General features: G+C 41.1%; 1 protein-coding gene across 11 annotated transcripts in view; it reads left to right on the top strand.

Annotated features, from left to right (window-relative positions):
* The window catches only part of LOC144823746 (protein 4.1-like), a 477862-nt gene extending 461163 nt beyond the window's left edge, over positions 1-16699 (top strand). For all 11 annotated transcript variants that reach the window (XM_078682543.1, XM_078682542.1, XM_078682537.1 and 8 more), the window contains one exon: positions 11830-16699. The gene's annotated coding sequence lies outside the window, so the exon portion shown is untranslated. The remainder of the gene's footprint in view (positions 1-11829) is intronic.
* Positions 16700-20940: the final 4241 nt, after the last annotated feature.

Below are 20940 nucleotides of genomic sequence, written 5' to 3'. Positions count from 1 at the left end.
GGCTAAAGATTTCGGTAGTAAGTCAGGGTATTTGCTAAATGAAGGAAAAACACACATAATCTGCACTAAAAACATCAGTAAGGCAGACAACAGATATGTAGATTTAGCTGTATATCTAGGGGTGAGAGTAAATGCCTCAGTTGATAAGATCATTGGAGACAATTATCTGCCCCTTATGGGTACGATCGAAGCCGAATTGAAAAGATTAGATGTCTTACACCTCTCCTTGATAGGGAGGGTAAATGTTCTTAAAATGACAATAATCCCTAAAGTTTTGTATTTGTTCCGGGCCATTCCACTCTTTCTTGAGGACAAAATAATTAAAAACTTAGAATCAATCTTTATTAGGTTTATCTGGCAGTATGGCAAGGTCAGGCGGTCCATTAATTTTATGTTGCTTCCACTTGAAAGGGGGGGTTTGGCCATGCCAAACCTTAGATTATATCATTGGAATTGCTTTTTGACACAAATGACCACACTTTTCCAATTAGATCCTAGTCCGGCAGCTGCTCAAGGAGATAATCAGTATCCCCCATCCATTTTTGAACTTTTACTGGGGAGAAAGGCCATTGGTCTATTGATGTGTGAAGTAGATCGCAGATATTACAAGAGGGCCCGGTATAAGATTCTGGAAGGGGCGTGGGGGATCTGGAAAGTGGCCCAAAAGTTCTTGAATATTCCAAAGATAAACGCAAATCCCTATATGTGGAACTCTAGCCTTTTTCCCCATCTAGGCATGGATAGGAACTGCTAGTTTTGGAGAGAGCATGGAGTAAGGACCTTAGGTGATATTATTAGGTGATATTATTATTATTATATGCCCTAGGTGTAATACCGGCCCTGCAGATTTATTACATATGTTCCATCAGTGTGATAAGCTTATCCCAATACGTAGGGAGATCACAAATTTTTTGGAGGGGTTGCTAGACTATAAAATCAATCTATCTCCTACCCTGATGCTATTAGGCAAGCTGAAGCTGGGAAGGGATGCAGAAGCTCTGGTTTTTATTTCAGTGGCGATCCTTCGAATTCTCATCTCCGCGAGTTGTAAAGATACCACCGCCCCCTCATTCCAAATGTGGATTGCCAGATTACTGGGAATGCATAATATAGAGTCCTGCTTATACGAACTAAAAGGCAAAAAAACTGTTGTAAGATTTTACTGGAACGCCTTCTTACCTAAGAATAATGAATGTTAAAATCAATTGTTGAAATTTTAACATCTAGGCTTTTACTATTTATCGGTGGTTATATGTTAGTTATGTACTGCTAATTAACTTTTCTGAAAAGGTATGGTGACTTTTTTTATGTATTGTTTACGTAATAATGAAATTATATCTGTCTTTTTTATATTGCATCAGAAAATCTCAATAAATATATTTTTTTTAAAAAGGGGGAAGTTGCCATTACCTTGTAAGTCAATATTTTTGGCGCATCCCATCCACTGCCTAAGTAACTATGTATGCTCTAGAGTCTAGACAAGCACACATGGGCCAGTCTGTTTGAAAATATTTTGTATTACTCACGCACTGCTCACTACGCAACCGCAGCTTCTGTGCTTCACTTGTTCAAAATGCTACCACTGTATAAAGCAGTGGTTTTTTTTGTGAAATGGCTGGATATTCGTGTTATCACTAACCATTCTACTCTTTACAAAACCAGGATTTGAAGGGTGGATTAATTTTAAACTCCCCTTTTCCAGTCTTTTAATCAATATCTTAGCATATATCTTTGCTTTGCTAATTAAGGTAGTCAGGCTTTAATTTTTTGTAGGTGGTAAATGTGTATCCTTCTTGTGGGATGACCACAATCATTCCCACTGCTTCTGTGCCTGTTACTTCTCCTTCCTATGCAAAGTGTTGCAATACTGCGTCCAGTTAATTTATATTTCCCTCAAGCAGTGCAGGAAATGAGGGGGATCCAGCCAAATCCGGTAACTATCCTGGATTTGGGCTGGCACCAGTCAATTATGCTGAACTTGTCGTGGTGTAATTTTCAGACACCAGTACCCAGTCAACAGTGCCTGAACGTTGTCTGATTTCTGTTCTGAGCAGCAACATGCAGGTAGTGAGAAAACTTTATTTTCCGTTCCAGCTAGGCGCAAAACAGGGGTCTGTTTTAAAGGGCTTTCGAGTATGACCCTGGTTGGGAACTTTCTAGAGCCGACCACCTGGATAACAATGCAGTGGATGAAAACAAAGGCACATATCTTGTTATCGCTTCAAGTACTTAAGAGAAACTATGGTTTAGAGGCTGATTCTAGACTTTGTCCAAAGCATGTTCTTAATGTGTTCTTAACGTGTGCCAACTTACCCAAATAACAATTTAAGTAGCACTTACAAATTATTTTGAAAAATGTATCGTGCTAATCGTCTTAGTGTAGTGTCAAAGCTTTTTACATCACACTCAAATATTATACAGAGACAATATATCATAGACAGTAAATCATTCAAGTGTGCAAATTAATGTACAAGCAATGCTACATAAGACCAGATTTACACGTATAGGAGTCATATATCGTCCTTAGTAGTAGGCATTATATGTTGAGTGCGATTTTGGGAGAAACACAAAGCCAGGATTTAAATTCTAACACAGTGAGTGAGTTGTTATAATAAGACTTTATTACTACCCAAAAAACTCTTTTTAGAAACCTTGGAGTAATGACTGAGTTTAGAAAACAATAAGGATCTAAAACCGTGCCCTACAGTGTGCGTGCAGCTACTTGATTGCAGTTCATAGCACACTGAAGGATTACAATTTATGAACTGCAAGTAACAAAAAGATCTCTTTTAAAAGCAGCTACCCACTTACCTATCTACATAAAATGATATGTGTGATCTGCGTGTTACACAATGTGCTTTGCAGCAGCACATTAACTCGCTTTGCTACTTTGAGACAAAACTTTGACTAGACAAAACACACATCTCTCCAGCAAGTGCATTAAAGGTCGGTGTACTCGTACCATTATTATGTCAAAGTTGCCTGGCATACAAATCTCTCTGAAGCAGGTGGTTTAACCCCAAAATATATTTTAAAATGCAGGTTCTTCGTGAGCAGCTAAATAAGCCACAACATATTTACAGTCACGTTACTCTTTGTTGCCAATTTCTTTACGCAGATAAAAAAAAATTGCTATCACTTTTTGCCTCTCATGACTCCACTCCCTCGTGACTCCACCCCCTTTCCGCTGCAGTACCCTGACCCCCAATCTACAGATTTGTGGAGTAAATTTGTAATAGTTTCAGCACTGTCCCCAAGAAAGCCTTAAACATCTTTTTTTCATTTCAAGATATTTTATTGCTTTTAAGGATATATAAAAAGAAACATTCATGTTGTATACAGTGCTTACAACATATGTAAAATGGGGTGGACCATTCTAGATAGATTCATGGGTGTGACATAGGAAATACAGTCCAGAGCAAAGCAGTGTTGATTATAACCACAGTATAATACAAAGTAATGAGAAATGGGAGAAAATGAAGGGAAGTAGACAAGGGGAGGAATAAAATCCCATAGAAAATAAAATAAAGCAAGAAGGTGCGGTGTTGGTAAGACTTAGCGATTTATAGATGGAAGATAATCTGTAAGGTTTATGCGCGGGCAGTGGTGTGGCACTCATGTGGTTCGTATAGATATGTGCCCATTTGTTTGTATGTTAGGAGAGAAGTTAGAGATGTGTGTTTATGGTGGCTTTACTTTTTGGATATGTAGGTCTAGTTTAGTCCTAAATTTGTACCGGCTCTAGGTTTAGAAATGGTTGTTAATTATAGAGTTGTCCGCACTTCTTGAGAAGCATGCCCATGACCACCAGGTACGGTGGGTTAGGTTTTGAAATGATTTCCACTCACAGAATGTTTGACTCCCATTGGTAATAAGAGGTCTAGGAAACTCGTGTCCTGGACGTTCAGGCATAGAGCAGGTGTGCGAGACCCCGGCCTAGTGTCACTGTACGAAAATCAAGTAGAATCTCAGTATCAAAGATATTTATATGTTTTGGATCTCCTTCCAGAATAAGTTTAGCCTCTTACAGTGAAATAGCATGTGCCTAGTGATTCGTGACAGTTCCAACACTGGTCGGACTCTAGGAGACCCAGCCTATAAAGCTTTTCTGGTGTCCATTGGGCTCTGTGTAGAGTCGACAGTTGCATTGTGAGAGAATGGGGGATATTTTATTCCCTGGGGAGAAGGTCCAGCTCTTCTTGCAAAATTTCTTTGCCTTTGGTCGTGTATCTTCAGTTATGGTCATGTGATCATTGTTGTATGAGGACTTACACATTTGATTTGGATCTCATCAGTCAGTCTAATATTGGCCTTGCTGGAGTATAACATTTCGTGCGTTTTGTCTGCTGGGTGGGAAAGTTTGGACAGTTTTGTAAGTAGGTTAATGAGGTCAGATTTGTATGGTCTGTTACATTTATTTATGGCGACCCTAAGCGTGAGGATGTTGTAAAACTCGACGTTGTCCAAGTTGTGAATGGGCTGCAAATGTGAAAATATTTTGAGCTTGACTGTGGAGTCAATGTCGTTTATATGTAGAATGTGTTAAATTGCCCAATTCCTCCATATAGTCGATTTCCCTTCTATTCTGATTTTAGTATTGTTCCATAGGGATGCGTAGGCCGATTGTTGGATTTTGTTGGGGAATTTTTTGTCGAGGGTTTTGAGGGCTGGGATGGTGTAATCAAAGACCCTAAACACCTTTTTACCCAGCAGTAACGACTTCTTTCTCAGCTCGGACGAGTAAGCTGCTTCACTGAATTTTAGCAAGAGAGTTCTGCGCTTGCTTACCACTAGAGGTCACTGCCGCCTTAATTAGGCATAACAGCACCGGTATTACTGCAAATCAATTGACCTTATACGTCGGATGGGGGCCATTGGCAGTAGCCAGATGGAAATTACAAAACACTGTGACCATAATTCGCTGCAGAAATAGCAAAAGAATTACCTTTGCCAGAACCCATGGTTCTTTATAGCTACCGAATGGAGAATTTCTAAAAGTAAAACACAAATCTGTGCTCACAAAAAAAAGACACTTGAGAGGTGTGCCCTCCTTTACATTATTATATCCTTGGATCAACTCTCATTCTGCTGCACACCATAAGTTACCTTTTTGTCTTTTATCCTCTCACTTCAAACACCTGTCCGGAAACAGTTATTATTTTTTTTTTACAGATAGCATATTGTTGTTGCTGCTACATGTCGCCATCTTCTGGTTCACAGTCGTATCTTTGACCTGCAGCTTCTCACCTCACCCTTTTTGTTTCCTTCATACACTGCCATCTTTGCCTACACGCTGTCTGTGGGTTGAGCCGCTATTTCATCCTCAGGCAGAGCCTTCAACAGGCTCTGATGCAGCTTGGTAATCCAGTATTGGAACTTTCATAGATTCACATGCTTGAAGCTTTCCCGTTGTCTAGATGGGAGTCCCATAGTGCACTATAATAGCAATGCTATGTTAAACGTAGGCTATAAAGGCCCTAGACCCTTTAATTTTGTAACATACCATAGTCTTTTTTTAAAAAGAGACCAAACATAGGTTTCAATCAGTCAGATTGCCCTGCCCTCTTGAACACTCCTGTGAGAAGCTCCAGTTTCTCAGATTTTCTACCGCACGTCGTGCTATAGATTCTCCACCGAGCACTGCACAGTCACCTTTTTCTACAGTTTTCCAAGCATTCAATACCCTTTATTGCTTCTGGATATATACAGATTACTCTCTTGCTTCATATTGGGTCTGTATCTTTTTACTTTTATTCTGACTTTGTCAAGCCAGATAAAAAGAAGAGGTACAGACAAAAAGAGGGGTTATGCCCAAATCAACCTTCTATGCCAGGGCATAAAACATCAAAGATGTATATAAAGAAAAAGAAGATACAGAGGGACCAATCCAACATTTATTTTCATACAAGGTACCATTAATTACCTTGATGTTTCAATTATTTTTTAAGTAAAGGTTCTACTTATCCATGATTCTAACTCATATACGTGTCAAATGACGGGGCTGAGCACAAACAAATCAGAGTTTCCTCATGTGAAAACATAATATGTACAAAACATGAACATATAAATCACATTAATATATATGATACAATATATATACACAATATATACAACATATACAAAGAGAACACAAACAACCCTAATGAGAGCAAAACAATTGGAATGTACAGTCCTTACTCCGAGTGGTACACTCGGAGGAAATCCCTTTTGCGCCAGAGGAATTACACCTCTAATCAAGTTATTCTATAGGCATAAAATATACACATTTGAGCCAGGAAGCTGCCTGGCATTGTTTATGCCTTCTAGTTCCCTAACAGAGTCCCTAATCTCCTTAAACTCTGGTGTTGTCCAGAGACAAATCCAATATAATACTTGTTTTAATGCTTTCGAGTTGGAGATCCTTTTAATACCCAGATCACAAAAGAGTGAAATTAAGGGGGTACTAACCGGACATACTATGAGAGATCTTGCAAAAGTGTTCTCCCCAATAGCTGACTATCATCTAACCACCAGATCTCCGCTCCATGAAATGTGGCGCTCTAGGTTTTTACTCAATAAGACATCCAGTGCAGGAGATACTGAGTGAGAGTGCATCTTCTTAACGCAGTCGGAGAATGGCTTTAGATCTTTGTTGGATAAGAAACGAACTTTTGGTAAGTTGGGGTTCACACTTGAGGCTTTCGGAGAGCCTGACACCAAGTCAAGCAAGTAATTGATACTGTGGACTCTTTCAAAAATGTCATTCCCAGCTCTAAATGTGCAGTTATTGACAGACCCAGGTCCGAACACCATCTATTTGTTTTTTGTTGGGTTCAGTTAAAGAACTCTAGTTTTACAGAACCTCATAAAATTGTTAATTTCGGTTTCAGTTCCATTGGGGTCTTGGAAATAAGGAGGGAGTCATCTGCGAAAAGCAGGATGGGGACCTTCTTGTTATTAAGGCTAAGGAGGAATCATTGTGACAGTTCACCAAACCACATCATTGATATATAAGATGAACAGAGTGGGAGTGAGGATGCACCCTGGCCTGCACCTCGCAAAACTGGTTTACTGTCTAGGAGTTTATCTTCTAGTCCTCTAGGGGGATTACTTGAAGAATCAGTCAATTTTCTCCCTTGCGAAAGGGGCCAGAAAAAATATCTCCTCCGTTTCTGCCTCAGTTCGACCATCAGACCCCTGCAAAATTGTCCATGTTGAGCTTTTTACCTGCTCTGCACCTTCCACTGCACACCGTCAGTGCCATGCATTGGGCCAGGACTCCTCTCCAGCTTGTGAGAGCCACTGGCGCACCTCATTCCTGTGTCTGGGGATTTGATAATCATGTTGTCCAAGTCTACTGCACCATCTGATTCAGCAGGAGTTCAGTGCAGAGGAAACATAATAATGGCTGAATAAAGAAAATAGCGTGTACCCTGCCTCACAGCAACAGTGAGTGATGATAATTCTAATAGGTGAAACTCAATGAGATGGACCATGAGCCTAACTATTGTCTGAAAATGAAGACACAATGGGTGATCCTTTCCATGTGGTGTGTGACAAGTACTTGTAAGATTTTGTTTTAATTCCAAGTTATGTTAGCTTCTCATCTGGGCCCTCATAAGCAGGCGATTGATCAGTATTCCGCAATATAAATTATTCAGATGTGGCCTGTTCAAATTCAGGAGATGGACTTTTGCAAAAGACCTTACTCCTCAATTCAGCTAAACTTTATCAATCAATATCAAGCAGGCTGACTGAATGTCTACCTCATCTCATTCCGAAATGCCTTATTCTTGTGTTCATACCAGTCTATAACCTTGCACCTTATTGGGCAGTATAACTTATTGGGCAGTATAACTCGCACTGCACTCTGACTGCCCGTGGCCTTCAAACCTAACAGCAACCCCCCTTTGCCAAAACCTGTGTGCACCTTATCAATCTTCAGGACATTTGCTCCTAACACCCCTCCAGTAGAAAACATTTGCCTTCGATCTAAGAACAGCCGCCATTCTAAGCACTTTTAATTTAACACTAACAATTCCAACTTGGAGTTCTCTCCTCTCCACTAACTTCCCATTTACAAGGCACAATCATAAACACTCAGGATTTTGATGCCTCTGTTTTCTTCTTTTATTATTTAACCTTAACACTCCATCTTAAAACATTGCTTTTCTCTTACCCCCAGGGGGAAGCTCCTATGGCCCATTGTTTTTGAGACATGAAGCAAGTAAACCCATGCAAAAGCAGAAGGTCAAAGGCCCAGCTTCCAAGCAACTATGCATGTGCCCGATTTACTTACTGTCCTCAAAGGGGAAACGGCTGGAAACTGATAATCATTTTCTCACTACCTAGGATTTTCCTTAGTTTGTAATTGTACACACTCCTCAACTGTGCCTCTTCAGTGTTAGTTCTGTTGCACCCCGGGCTGGACTGTTCCCATGAGGCACAGGGTCAGACTGATTTGCATATGGCCATGTCGGAACTGGGGTGGCGGAGTGAGCTAAATAGTGGTGATGGATTAAACCCAGATCATTTGACTGGGGGTGAGTGTTTGATTTGCTCAAACGCTCCGTCCATCATCCCCTTTTGTATATTTGTTTGCCCTAAGTTGGCAGGGTATGCTCAGTCGTGAGTCCCGTGCTCACTTTGCCACTGGTTTCAAGCTAGCCTGGTTGAGGACGGCTGCAATGCCAGAAACCGGTCCCAGGATGCTTGTTTCCGGTCCAGGGAAGGCATTTATTTATTTATTTATTTATTTAATATATTTATAGAGCACTGACCTGTCACCCAAAGGGCATCCTGGCGCTTAATTCTTGTGGCATGGCTTGGCAGTTCGGGCTGGACTGTTCCCATGAGGCACAGGGTCAGACTGATTTGCATATGGCCATGTCTGAACTGGGGTGGCGGTGTGAGCTAAAGAATGGTGATGGATTAAACCCAGATCAGTTGACTGGGGGTGAGTGTTTGATTTGCTCAAACGCTCCGTCCATCATCCCCTTTTGTATTGCTTTGTTCGCCCTAAGTTGGCAGGATATGCTCAGACGTGAGTCCCTTGTTCACTTTGCCACTGGATTCAAGCTAGCCTGGCTGAGGACGGCTGCAATGCCAGAAACCGGTCCCAGGATGCTTGTTTCCGGTCCAGGGAAGACATGGCTTTGGCAGTTCGGACTGGACTGTTCCCATGAGGCACAGGGTCAGACTGTTTAGCATATGGCCATGTCTGAACTGGGGTGGCGGAGTGAGCTAAAGAATGGTGATGGATTAAACCCAGATCATTTGACTGGGGGTGAGTGTTTGATTTGCTCAAACGCTCCGTCCATCATCCCCTTTTGTATCGCACCCCTGTCAAGGCATTGTTCACTTAGAGATTTCCTGCCATCTTTGGCAGCAATCGCGATGAAATATCTTAGTTTCTTAAATAAATGGACATGGTTCCATACCACACAGGACATTTGACTTCACTTTATTGTTGCCTGAAAAAAGTGCAGTCACTTGTAAGTTTTGGATTAAGCTAGAAGGCTATGGTGTAGGCTTCTGGTGGCTGTTGCAAAATGAAATGGTCAAATGTCATGTTATCGCAGGTAGCTCCTTGAGGTATGAAATCCTGGGTCGAATAACGACATTTTCCCCATAGTTAACACTATTTTGTATGTAGTTTGGGACTAAAAATGGATCATTGGTTCTCACTATGTATTTAACCGAATTGGCTATCCATGTGGATACACGTAAGGCTTACTTGCCCAGATATTTCAGCTAACATGTCTAGCTGGACCTTGCAAGTGTTCTCCCTAACTCTTCCCCCATGCACCATTTTATTGGCCTATGTCATAGATACCCTCCAACTTCAAAGATCATTATGCTCAGTCTGACATATATTTTTCTCATGTCTTGCTTAAGTTATTGGAATGTATGGTTTCTCGTGATCACAATGAACTACTTGGAAGACCGTGTTCCAGGCTGTCATTGCTTTTACAGGAAGAGTGAATGAGCTTCCAGCTTTGTGTATATCAGAGGCATGCAGTCTTCAGACCTGTAAAGCAAGAAAGTGGGCATGCCAGTATTAGTGCCTGGTGCATCAGATTTCATGGATAGACGACAAACAAAACAAGCATTTGCAATTCAATAGGTCTTGCATTTACAAGAGTTTGAGCTATTGGCATTGTAAATGATAATGCCTGTTATTTATGTGTTGCTTTTGAAACAGATAAATAAAAGGCATTGTCATTTACAATGCCAATTGCTTAAACTCTCGCAAATGCAAGACCTATTGCATTGCAAATGCTGCGCCTGTGCTATAACATTTTTAAAAAGGGTTTAGAGAGCGTAACCTGACTGCTGTTGCAGGCAGGACAAAGGAATTTGAGAAAATAATGCTCAGAGGCTGTAATGAAAGCCTACCGAGCAACACACGTGATGGGGGTGTCGCCATGGGAGGTTACAAAATGAGACAAGACGGTACTAGGGAGGGACTATGAAGCCTATTGACCAATGAAAAGCTGAAGTTTGCAGTGGACAATGACACAAGCCAATGAAAAATATGGGTGAAGCTTCACGTCGCTACCTGAATAAGGCATGCCTTGCAGAGCAGCGCATGTGCTGCCCAGGCTTGACATAAAAACTGCTTCACCCTCGCACACCTAAGTGGCTATATGTAGCTATATCAAGCAGGGACTGCATCCTGTCGCAAATACATGCATGTCAACGCGTGTCAAACAATAGCTGATTCGATACAGGCTTGGGGGCTACCACCCTTGGACTGTCCACCTACACATAAAAGGAAAACCTCAAATTACCTATGCAGGCTTCTTTCCTCCTGCAGGGAAACGCTAGTGTATATCACCTACATTTGCCCTGCCTTGCTGATGCATCTTTTATGCAGGTCATCCTTCCAATGTTTTTAGCATACAGAATTGTTTTAGTACTGGTTTTTATTAATCACACAAATAAATAAAAGAAATACTACATGCCGGTAGTTTTCATCCCACTCTGCAAGTTTTAAGTCATTGCGGTCCTCGAGTGTTTACCTTGAAAGAACGGATTTATAAGAATCTTCATCACCAAGCATATGCAGAACAGTAAGTCTTCTAAAAAGGTCACTGCTTGCAACATGAGTGGTTTTCTTTATTGCACCTAGATACACCCTTCATTGTTTAACAATTTTGTGTATGATCCAGCGCTAAGGTGGTAACTGCAGTTTTCTCTTGCTACGCACCTTCAGCACCATCGAGGAACAGCTGCAGAAGCTACACTTCACATTTTGCACAAGCGTTACTCATTGGTTTGATTACCTTTTAATGTGATCTTTTCAATCAGACGGATTTCAGGTCCATGTGTGCTTGAATGATGCAATCCTCCTTTGAGCATCTGTTCCATTAGTTTCAGTCTGAACATAATGAAAAATGTTACCTCGTGGATTGCTTTTTAATACCCAAAATCCCTCGTCCCCTAAAAATAACTTTGTATTATGTTGTATTTCTTCCCAGCCGACTAACAAAGGGTAATTGATAAAGATATGAACCCCGATCGTTGTAATTTTAAATTGATTGCACATTTCTAGCATAGTTAAATTTGTATTAGTTATTTTTAATCTAGTAATATTTAGGACCTTCAACTCCAGTCAAATAAACTGCGAGTTTTTGTTCTGTAGCATAGCCTCTCTGCTGTCAGGACGGACTCAGATGCACTTTATATGTAAGGGGCGGGGAGCTTTTTTAACACTTGTAGCAACTTTTAAAACGTCACCGAACAGGTGAAGGTTTCTTAGAACAAAAAACATGGTACTCAAAGATTTCTACTGCGAAATATATTTTATTGGCAATTATTAACCTTTTTTGTTTCACTTCACTTTAGGATACCACTTCCTTTTTTGGAGAAGACGTCGACAAAACCAGCAAAATCCAGGAATCTGCTCCTTGGCTCTATCGAGCTCAAAGTTCAAAGAACTATAAATAAGGAATACTTACAGCAGTATGATTTTTTTATGTGTGCGGAGCTACGAACGAACATTCTAGAATTCCTCTTCCTATGGTGGATTATTTAATCGAATATCCGTGTTTCTTCTTCTTGTGATACAGCATACGCCATACAGTACGTCCCACTGTCTCCAATGTGTTGTTAGCCATCCCTTGTGGGCGCAGTGTGTTTGACTGCCCTCTCTCTTATTGCCAGTGGAATCCAGGTGGACACATTATGATGGGTCAGCCACCCAACAATACAACTTGTCGTTCAATCATGGTCTGAATGTGGCGGTGAAGCTGTGCATTAATCCCACACTGCAGCCATGTAAATGAGTAATATCTGCAATGCCGAAACTTCACATCACTGCAAGGAATTTATAATGCTTCCGAGAGACGTCCCTTGTATCCTCATTCAGATTCCCTGCTCTGGTAACTGGTGCGCCCTGTAGAGCTATGGAATGTCTCCATGAAACATAACCTAGGGTACCTCAAGGGCCGCTTAGTTGGTGGATAGTAGATTGTTGCTTTTGTGCATTTTTGCATTCCACAGTGCCCTCGAGGTAGGACCTGAACTGTTAAACATGACCTTCAGCAAGTAGCTTTTTCTAATTTTCACCATTATCACCAATTCCTCATCACCACTTTCCCTGGCGTAGTGAATAAGGTATTGTACTGGGGCTTGTTGGCAGCTTTTACATACAGCTCTTTCCACGCGCAGCCTTAGCTGGGGCACGCGGACAGCAGCACATTTCTAGACTCCTCGTGCTGTGAAGTGTGGGTGCTGTGTGTGGAACCGATTCATGAGATCATCGGATATTGCTCCCAAAAGAAGCACTCCTGATGTACCTCCCTGGTCCTGGCTAGAAGTAAGGTCCTTGTGGGACAGACTGGGCACAGCCAAAACAAAAATAACATTGAAGTGATGACCTCAGTTTCAGCTACGCTGAACCCCATGGCTACGTTGCACTTGTTAGCTAATTGGGATATGTTCACAAAAGCATTTGTTTTGTCCTTTAAAAGGTTTGTGTTAATATGATTTTTAATATTTCTGCAGGCATTTGCATTTATTTTAACGTGTTTTAGTGCCACATTCCTATTATATGTTTTTACTGCAGTCTATTACAAAGGAGTAGAAAATACCAAAAAAACCTTGTTTTACTGGCGTGGACTCCAGAGTATCATGTGCAATCACTGCAGTGCAGTTCTCCTATCACGGTCTGAAAAATATTATCACCTGACTGGCCTATACGTCTAGCATACGGTCGTAACTGTTTTAAGTCAAGGCCTATCTGCGTGTGAACCAAGAGAGGTGAGCACTTGTCATTTTTTTGCAAACAAATATTTTTGGATCAATCCCATATGGATTTCCAGGTAACGTTCTAGGGTGATTAACATACTTTCCAGGGGTCAGGTTTTTCACCAAATGATTTGGCCGTCGTACGTTTGATTGAGCTGTTTTTTAATTTAAGATGATTGCGTGGCTTAAGGGGGGATAGATAGTTTGGAAACATAGCCCAAGGAGGAAGGACCTTGAGTGTAACACAAATCCAATAATAACCATGTCCCTTCAAGCTTACTCCGTGCTAGGATATTTGCCTGCAGTACAGTGAAAGGAGACTCTGCTTTGGATAAGAGATTTGAGTAAATATTACTTATTTTTTTATGGGTCTGCAGGGCTCCAGCCTGTGTAAGGATTAAGTAGATTTTCTTGTTTTGTCCCAGAAAAACGTTAAACGTTTAAGTTGCTTACTGGTCACCAAAGGTCTTGGCTGACATTGGATTACTGCGTGAGCATCACGCGCAAAAGAGTGAGGGCAGCTCTATTAGTAGGCTTCCTAGATTACACATTTATTTACAGATTCGTACTTTCGTGGTGCCATGTAGAAGAGGCTTATATTTGTCATCTTCAAATATACAGATTGACATCTGCTGTACCCACAATCTCACCACTTTAAGGGTATCCCCACTGCCGAGTATCTGAAGCCCATTTAAAATTATGTTAGCATAACCAGGTGCTCTCCATAGGTGATTTGGAATGATGTTGCCTTTTCAACAAATAGTTTTTTGCTTATATTCTCTTTTTCTGTGACTTCTGTCATGCTTTGGCCCCACTCTAACTTTGAGAGTCGGGAGAGAATGTACTGGAAAAGCATAAAGCCCAAAAATTATGAACTTTGAGGCAGACGTTTCCAGGTATTCAGTTCTGAATCACACCATAAAGCAGCTCAGATGCACCCTGGTTAGTTTATGGTTGAGTGCACATCTGATCCAAAAGGGAGCATCTAAGCTTTGGGTGTTGGCAACTTACGTGTGCTGTGAAGTTATCGCGAGCATCGGTCCTTCCCTACTTTCAGCTATTGTGTTGGAAATCCTGCTGCTCGCCCTCTGCAGCATGGTACCCACACTGGAAATGCAGCTCTCATTTCAAGAAACAAAACCCATCTACCATGAAGTGGATCCTAAGGCGATCGAGCCCTTGCTGGATCAGCTCTTCTTGGGCAGCTGCCTAGAAGCTTTGCTGGACACTAATCTTGTTTGGCTGACACCTCACTTCCTCCCCCTGGGCAGTTACATTGCAGTGCAACCTGAAGCAATGGGATTGTTGGGTTTACAAGTCGATCTGAGACATTTGCGCACACTTCTTTTCAAGAGTACAGTTGAGGAACCTCATATTTATACTAAACATGCCATTGTTTGACCAGATCGGACACCCTGTGTGCGTCTTTTATTAGTTCCCCAGCCTTCCGCAGTTCAACATGAGATAAAATTGTAATTGGGTAATCAGGAAAATGTGCAACTTGCTTGAAACACATAAAAAAGTAATGTAATATACGGGTACCACGTTATTATTATAATTAATCATGTGAATGAAGGTATCAGTAGTTTAAATTGTTTTTATATTTATATTTGTAAATATATTGTAGGTGCCCACCTGATCAAAACAAATATGCTTCATTAAAGGCTAATGTTTTGGTATCAGATATTCATGAATTTTGCAAGTTAGCTCGTGCTTTCTGATATTAAAGAATTGCTGAGCAGTAGCCATGTAGTATAAAACTTATTTTCAAAGCTGCAGGATAACATTCCTTTAAAGCGGTGCTAAGCCTTCTGGTCTGGACCCTCCCTAGTGTGGGAAAATGATACAATGTTGCCATATTCCGTGGCAAGGTCCATTAATTATAAGTTACAACCAACATAGCAATGCAGAAAGTTGAAGTTGCTGGAGTACAACACCGAAATGAGATGATGTCACTGATAAAGTGGAGAAAGCCGACAACCTGCTGGAGAAGCTCCCACTTCCAGAGTAATGTTTTTACTATGAGGTACGCTAAACCGCTCCACATGATGATGGACTGATCTTTTGGTCTATTCTCATTGCTTTAAGTTACCACAGTGGCAAATTCCATTGAAGCATTGCGTTTCTGTTGTAGCTCAAGGTAGGGTTGTTAGGCAAATGCAGACTACCAATTCTGTGAGTTCAGAATGATGAACATAAGCTTCCCTTTTCCCCATCCCAAAACAGCCTTGTTTATGTTAAATCTTCGACCCAAGCCAGATATTTATAGACTGAAATGCCCCATTTCCGGTGTTCTTTTAATGTTTTTGTTTTAGAATCCTTCTTAGCAGCCAAGAAGCTGTGCAAGAAGTTGTCTTCAGATAACACAAATCATGCACTGAATGTTCCCGGGCACTGTATCCGATGGCAGGTCCTTGGCCTGCTTGTGGACCATCTGTGTCACTGTTGATTGTAATGTATACACTTTTATGGAAGTTATTTATATAATTGTGTTTGTATAATTTAGAAGAATGCCTCAACAGTGATTGAAGAAAAAACAAAAATAAAATGGTTTTGCAGTGCCATCTGAACATATCTAGGAAACCCTGTCATGCTAAAATCAGCATTTAAGAGTGTACTGCTTGAACAGCGTTGTTTTGAGAAGCTGTTACACTATGCAAGTAGACATTTTAATGAGACCAACATGGGATGCATTGCTCTATGCCAGTTGCAAGTGTGTCCTATGCCTTTGTCATTGTCTCAGCGAATGAAGTTGCAAGAAGAAAATCTTGTTTGGGTTTGAATATGGCTCCTGCAGCCACTTACTTTAGCACTATGTTGTCCATTTTCAACACTCTTGATATTGTGCAATAAGAATGGCCTGAGATTACAAAGCGCTAGTTCTACTCTCACCATGGAGAACCAACTTTTCAATGTGTTTCCACTGTGTGCAGTAGTTTGGTGCAAAGAAGCTGTTTTAGCTTGTACGCCAGCATATGTTGGAAGGTGTACAGGTCGAATTTTACCCAAATAAATTATTTCTACAATAAATTTATGGTCATGGGAACTCGTATAATTTCCTAAAACTGTGATCTGCTGAATCAAGAACACAAATCTTAGTTTCAGCCCTGACTTTTTCTTGTTTTTATAAATGAAATCTCAAAATGTATTTTAGTTTTTAAAAAAAATATGAAGGAGCATTGTACATTTTTTTAAGAACAAGTTATAAATTGTATAGAATAGTTGTTTAAATTTTTCTTTACGAAATTTGCAACATAGGAAATTGTGCAACAACAAAAAAATATTAAATCTGGTAAATCTTTTTGGAGCCCAGTTGAGGCAGCAGGCCCGTTAGTTCATTCTTGGACTTTTGTAGTTAATTTTGAAAGAAAATGTTGCCTTAGAGTTTAGAATCGTAAGTGCTCAACACTTTTGCTTCTTGTATTGCATTTTTCAACAAATTTTCAAATAAACGTTTGAACTCGAATGACATGCTTGGTTTTATTTTGTGCTTTTACTTGACATCTCTTTTGTGACGAGGTCACAATAAAGTACCTTAAATGGCCAAATGAGTATCCTAATATAAGGTTATCAAGTTGGTAATTTCTGCAGCCGACCATTACTAAAGTCATCTCTTCAAGGAAGAGTTGGTTTCACCCGTATTGACCAAAATAGGTGACATATATGGAGTTCTGTGCGCCGTAACTACACCTGTGTTTCCCACTTTCACCTTTTTACTTACTTTCTAAGTAGTTTTAGAAAGTTGAGAAGTGGAGAGGACCTTCCCTGCATGTGCATCTGCTCAGTTGTCTGGTACCGCCACTCAACTTAGTATTTGCACAAGAAAGACGAGCTTCTGCGGCAGGGAATGCTATGGAACTCCTTCCGTCCTGCTTTGCTGACTTCGTTTGAGCTAGCAGCTCAGCTGTGCATTGATGGCATGAAGTGTTGCCATGGGGAAGCTCTCGAATGGTGGTTTAGGGCGCAGATCCTAGCAGGGAAGCTGAGAGTAGAAGGAAGAGCTATTCCTGTTGATGGAGAGGCACGAGTCTGAATTCCTTTTATCTTACATGCTTAACGCTAATGTTCCTCACTAACCCTAATGATTGATCTTTTTAAGGGATGGGGCCAAACAGGGATGTCATTTAGGAAAATAGGAGAAGACACTGATTATGACTAACCAGTAAGATATCCTGGCAGGACTGATTGGAGCCTTACACAAAGACCAATATAAAGCAAACAGAGATGAAGGTCTTCTAAGTCTGACCCAAGAATTCTCAGGTAGACTGACATTTCAATCAGGAAGTGTCTGTATGGGAGTGAAGAGTCTGACCCAAGAATTCCTTAAAAAAAACTGACACACTTTTCTTCTCCTTCTTGATGTGCCACCAGGACTTACTATACTGAGGAAGAGTTTGGGAGATGTAGAAATCAAAAGGTCTGTGACCTTTGGGACTATTAATAAGACCTACAAAAGTAACAATTTGTTGTATAGAGTCTACGGAGTATGAAGTAATACTCCTTGCATCAAACTGAATTCAATTCAAATCATCTACCCTGAGTCACAAGCTTCTTGATGAGATAGCACAAGTGGCTTGAGAAGTAGGATTTGACTAGCGTAACATGGAGGCCCCATTGACACACCTGGATGATGCCCAACAGCTGGAACGAGGCTTATTAGTGCAACATCAGCAAGCCAAGTCAGCATCTCAGAGTTTCCACCAAGCCATCAGCAAGACAATTAGCGGTCCAGTTGAAAGATGTGATAGCTGCTTGCTAAGACATACTAAATGCTCATTCAGCAGTACTTCAAGAGTACTCTGTGGTGATTACCCTAATAATGTCTTCATGACATTTGAACGAGTTCTCCATAGTACCGCCTGACCAGGCGACAGATGGGGCCATTATATAACACCGATCACAAGAGAGATGTGCCAGGCCTACTGGGTATCCAACTTAAATGTGGAACCCCTTCCATGGCAAGATAAAGAATTCGGTGTTGGACAAACTTGGATATGATGACGAGGCATATTGCCACCAGTTTAGAGCCACACATTTTACTGAGACTCTTCGACTGTTGCATTATCATTTGAAGAATGTAGCCAATTAGTGGTTGCAAAATTATTGATATTCCTGTGACACAAGTCTGAGACAAAATAGTATGGTGCAGATCATTGACATTCTGCAGTCAAAGCAGCACCCTCGACCTGGCATACAGTGGACTTTGCTATGTCATATTGGAGAACTGGTCTAGTAATATCTAAACAGTCTTTGCTGCCCATAGGAAAGCATGCTAGCTTTGAACCAGTGGCCCAAGTAACACTGATTTAAGATGTTAGCCAAAAGATGAAAGGAAGAGTCCCCGACAGAAAATGGGCATGGGGCAAGGATGATTCCTCCCACTAGATCCCAAAACTATGACTGGTGAGTGGGATCATCATCTCCCCAGTTCTGCCCCCACAGTCAGAAAGTGGAGACAGGACTGGTGTGAGTGCATTTTAGCAAGTAACATGTAAGTAGTCATCGCTGTATTTATGGCGTTTCAGTGGGGTACCCACATGAGGGTTGGTAAATAATGGCTACTTCCAAAGTTGAATCATCCAAGACCTTAGTTCCAAAGAAAAAGTCAAAGTGGACATCATACACACCACCTTTATGCAAAGCCATATCGCAGTTGTCAGATTAAATTTCAACTAGGAACCAGAATACTGGCTATGTATGTGTCGATGTTGCCCAATTTACCAAGTCAATAGTTTTCGGAAGTGACTTTATGGTTGTTTTATAGTGTGGACGCTATGAACACTTGTGGTCTGATTACAAGTTGAGCAGAGCGATATTACTGTGCTGAATGAGCAAGTATAAGGACCTGGTTTCCCACACATGAGTTTTCCAGGTGTGGAAACACCGTATCATATTTGATAGGCTGGAAAATCCGTTCAGTAAAATCATTTTAGGTAGCCCAGGCCCTCCCCTGTCTCCCTGCTTAGGCACTGGGAAGCATGTAATAATCCCTCCCCTTCCAGGTTTGATCCTTTCATTTCCCCGGCCACTCTCCCATCCCGCTCCAAACTCCCTACTCGCACTTTGCACAAAACCAACTCACATTTCTCTCCTGCTACTAGCAAGTGGTAGAGTGAACATTGATACCTGCAGAGTTCATGCTGGAAAAAACTGGGTCTGTACCGTTATTTCCTATTCCACGGGGATTGGTGTGGAAATCCTGGACAGAAACGTTAAATTCAGCCACCTGATAATATCTCATCTATAATCTGGTCCTAGGTGGCCACAAGCTCCTTTTGCCTAATACCTCCTTTCCTCAGAAACCGGTAGCAAAAACATAAAGGTAAAAATAGGAAGAAAAGAGAAGGTGAGATGACCGGTATTGCTTTCTCAGCATAAACAGCTGTGGTTGACTGGAATCAAAAAGGTAACCAAGATGTCAGCACTGCACAAGAACAAGGTAAGTATTCATACCTGTTTTTAGAGAAACTGCTTAGAATCCTCTCCAGGTCCATCCTTTAAAAAAATAGAATGTTTAGCGTATCATAGGAAAACAGTCCTTAAACTTGCTTATGACCATACTAATGGCATTCGTTAACCACTTTAATGGAGCTGCTTAACTGTTTACTTCCATCCTGTTTCCCAATTAGCCTCCTTAAACCGGGATAATCAGGAACCGATCTGAAGACCACCATTAGGGCCCATAGTCATCTATAGACTGTTAGGCTGCACTGGCCAATAATTTAGAAGTGTATTTCATTGACACCTGCAACAGCTCGACCATCAAAACCAGCCCTGACCATAGAACTTCAGGTGTTCAGGCAGAGTCAGGAGATTTGGATGAAGCCATTCTCTGAAAAATCATGCTATGGATAATATGCGCCTGGCCCCCCAAGCATAATCCAGTTTGTGCCTTCGAGGTAGGCTCTCTGCAAGACACGTTAAAGCCAATGCCATCATGGCCAGATGCATCTCTGGTACAAGTTTGTTCTTTGACTTTTCACAGGAGGAGTTGATGCTTCTTCTAGTCAAGAAAGCCTTGGTTCGAAAACTGCTGATGCCCAGGGACCTCATTGATAGCCACCACATCAATAATCACCTGCTTAGCCATGTGCTGTCAGTTTTGTTTTTTTAAAGATATTTTTATTGCCATTTTTATATTACCGTACAATGAATGCATAAAGGATAGACAAATAAACAAAACATGGTGCATCATCAATCTTTGACTGCGTTCTGGAGTGCATGCTCCATTTAAACGCTTACATCTAGCGAAGTGGTGGGGAGGTCATTCAACTATAAATCAACATATGGATAAAATTCTTTGACATTGTACACATTACATGCCATATACTGTGCTCGAAATCCAGAAGCAATAAAAAGAAAAGAAATGAAAAAAAGGAAAATTAAATAAATAGAATAAAAAGAAAGTAAACAAAGAAAAAAGGGGAAAAAGAAAGAATAGTAAAAATGAAACAACTCGGGCAGAGGAGCGGTATGCACACATCCGGGCCTTAACAGCCGTTGGAAATTGAAACATGAAACTTCTCAGGAGTGGGACTAATGGGGAGATCCCCCTCCACAGCCGACAACTGTCTTGTGCCTGGTCCAATACAGACGTGAGCTACTCAGGCCCAAGCACTCCTTTACATAGATCAAACCACCGATGCTCAAGAAGACCCCCACGCGAAGATTTAGCCCTGGCATCTGTATGTGGATCACCTTCTGAGT

This window comes from Lissotriton helveticus, chromosome 3_1 (assembly GCF_964261635.1).
Source record: "Lissotriton helveticus chromosome 3_1, aLisHel1.1, whole genome shotgun sequence".
Classification (NCBI taxonomy): Eukaryota; Metazoa; Chordata; class Amphibia; order Caudata; family Salamandridae; genus Lissotriton; species Lissotriton helveticus.
The sequence above is the reverse complement of the archived record's forward strand: the minus strand, read 5'-3'. Positions and strand labels throughout refer to the sequence as shown.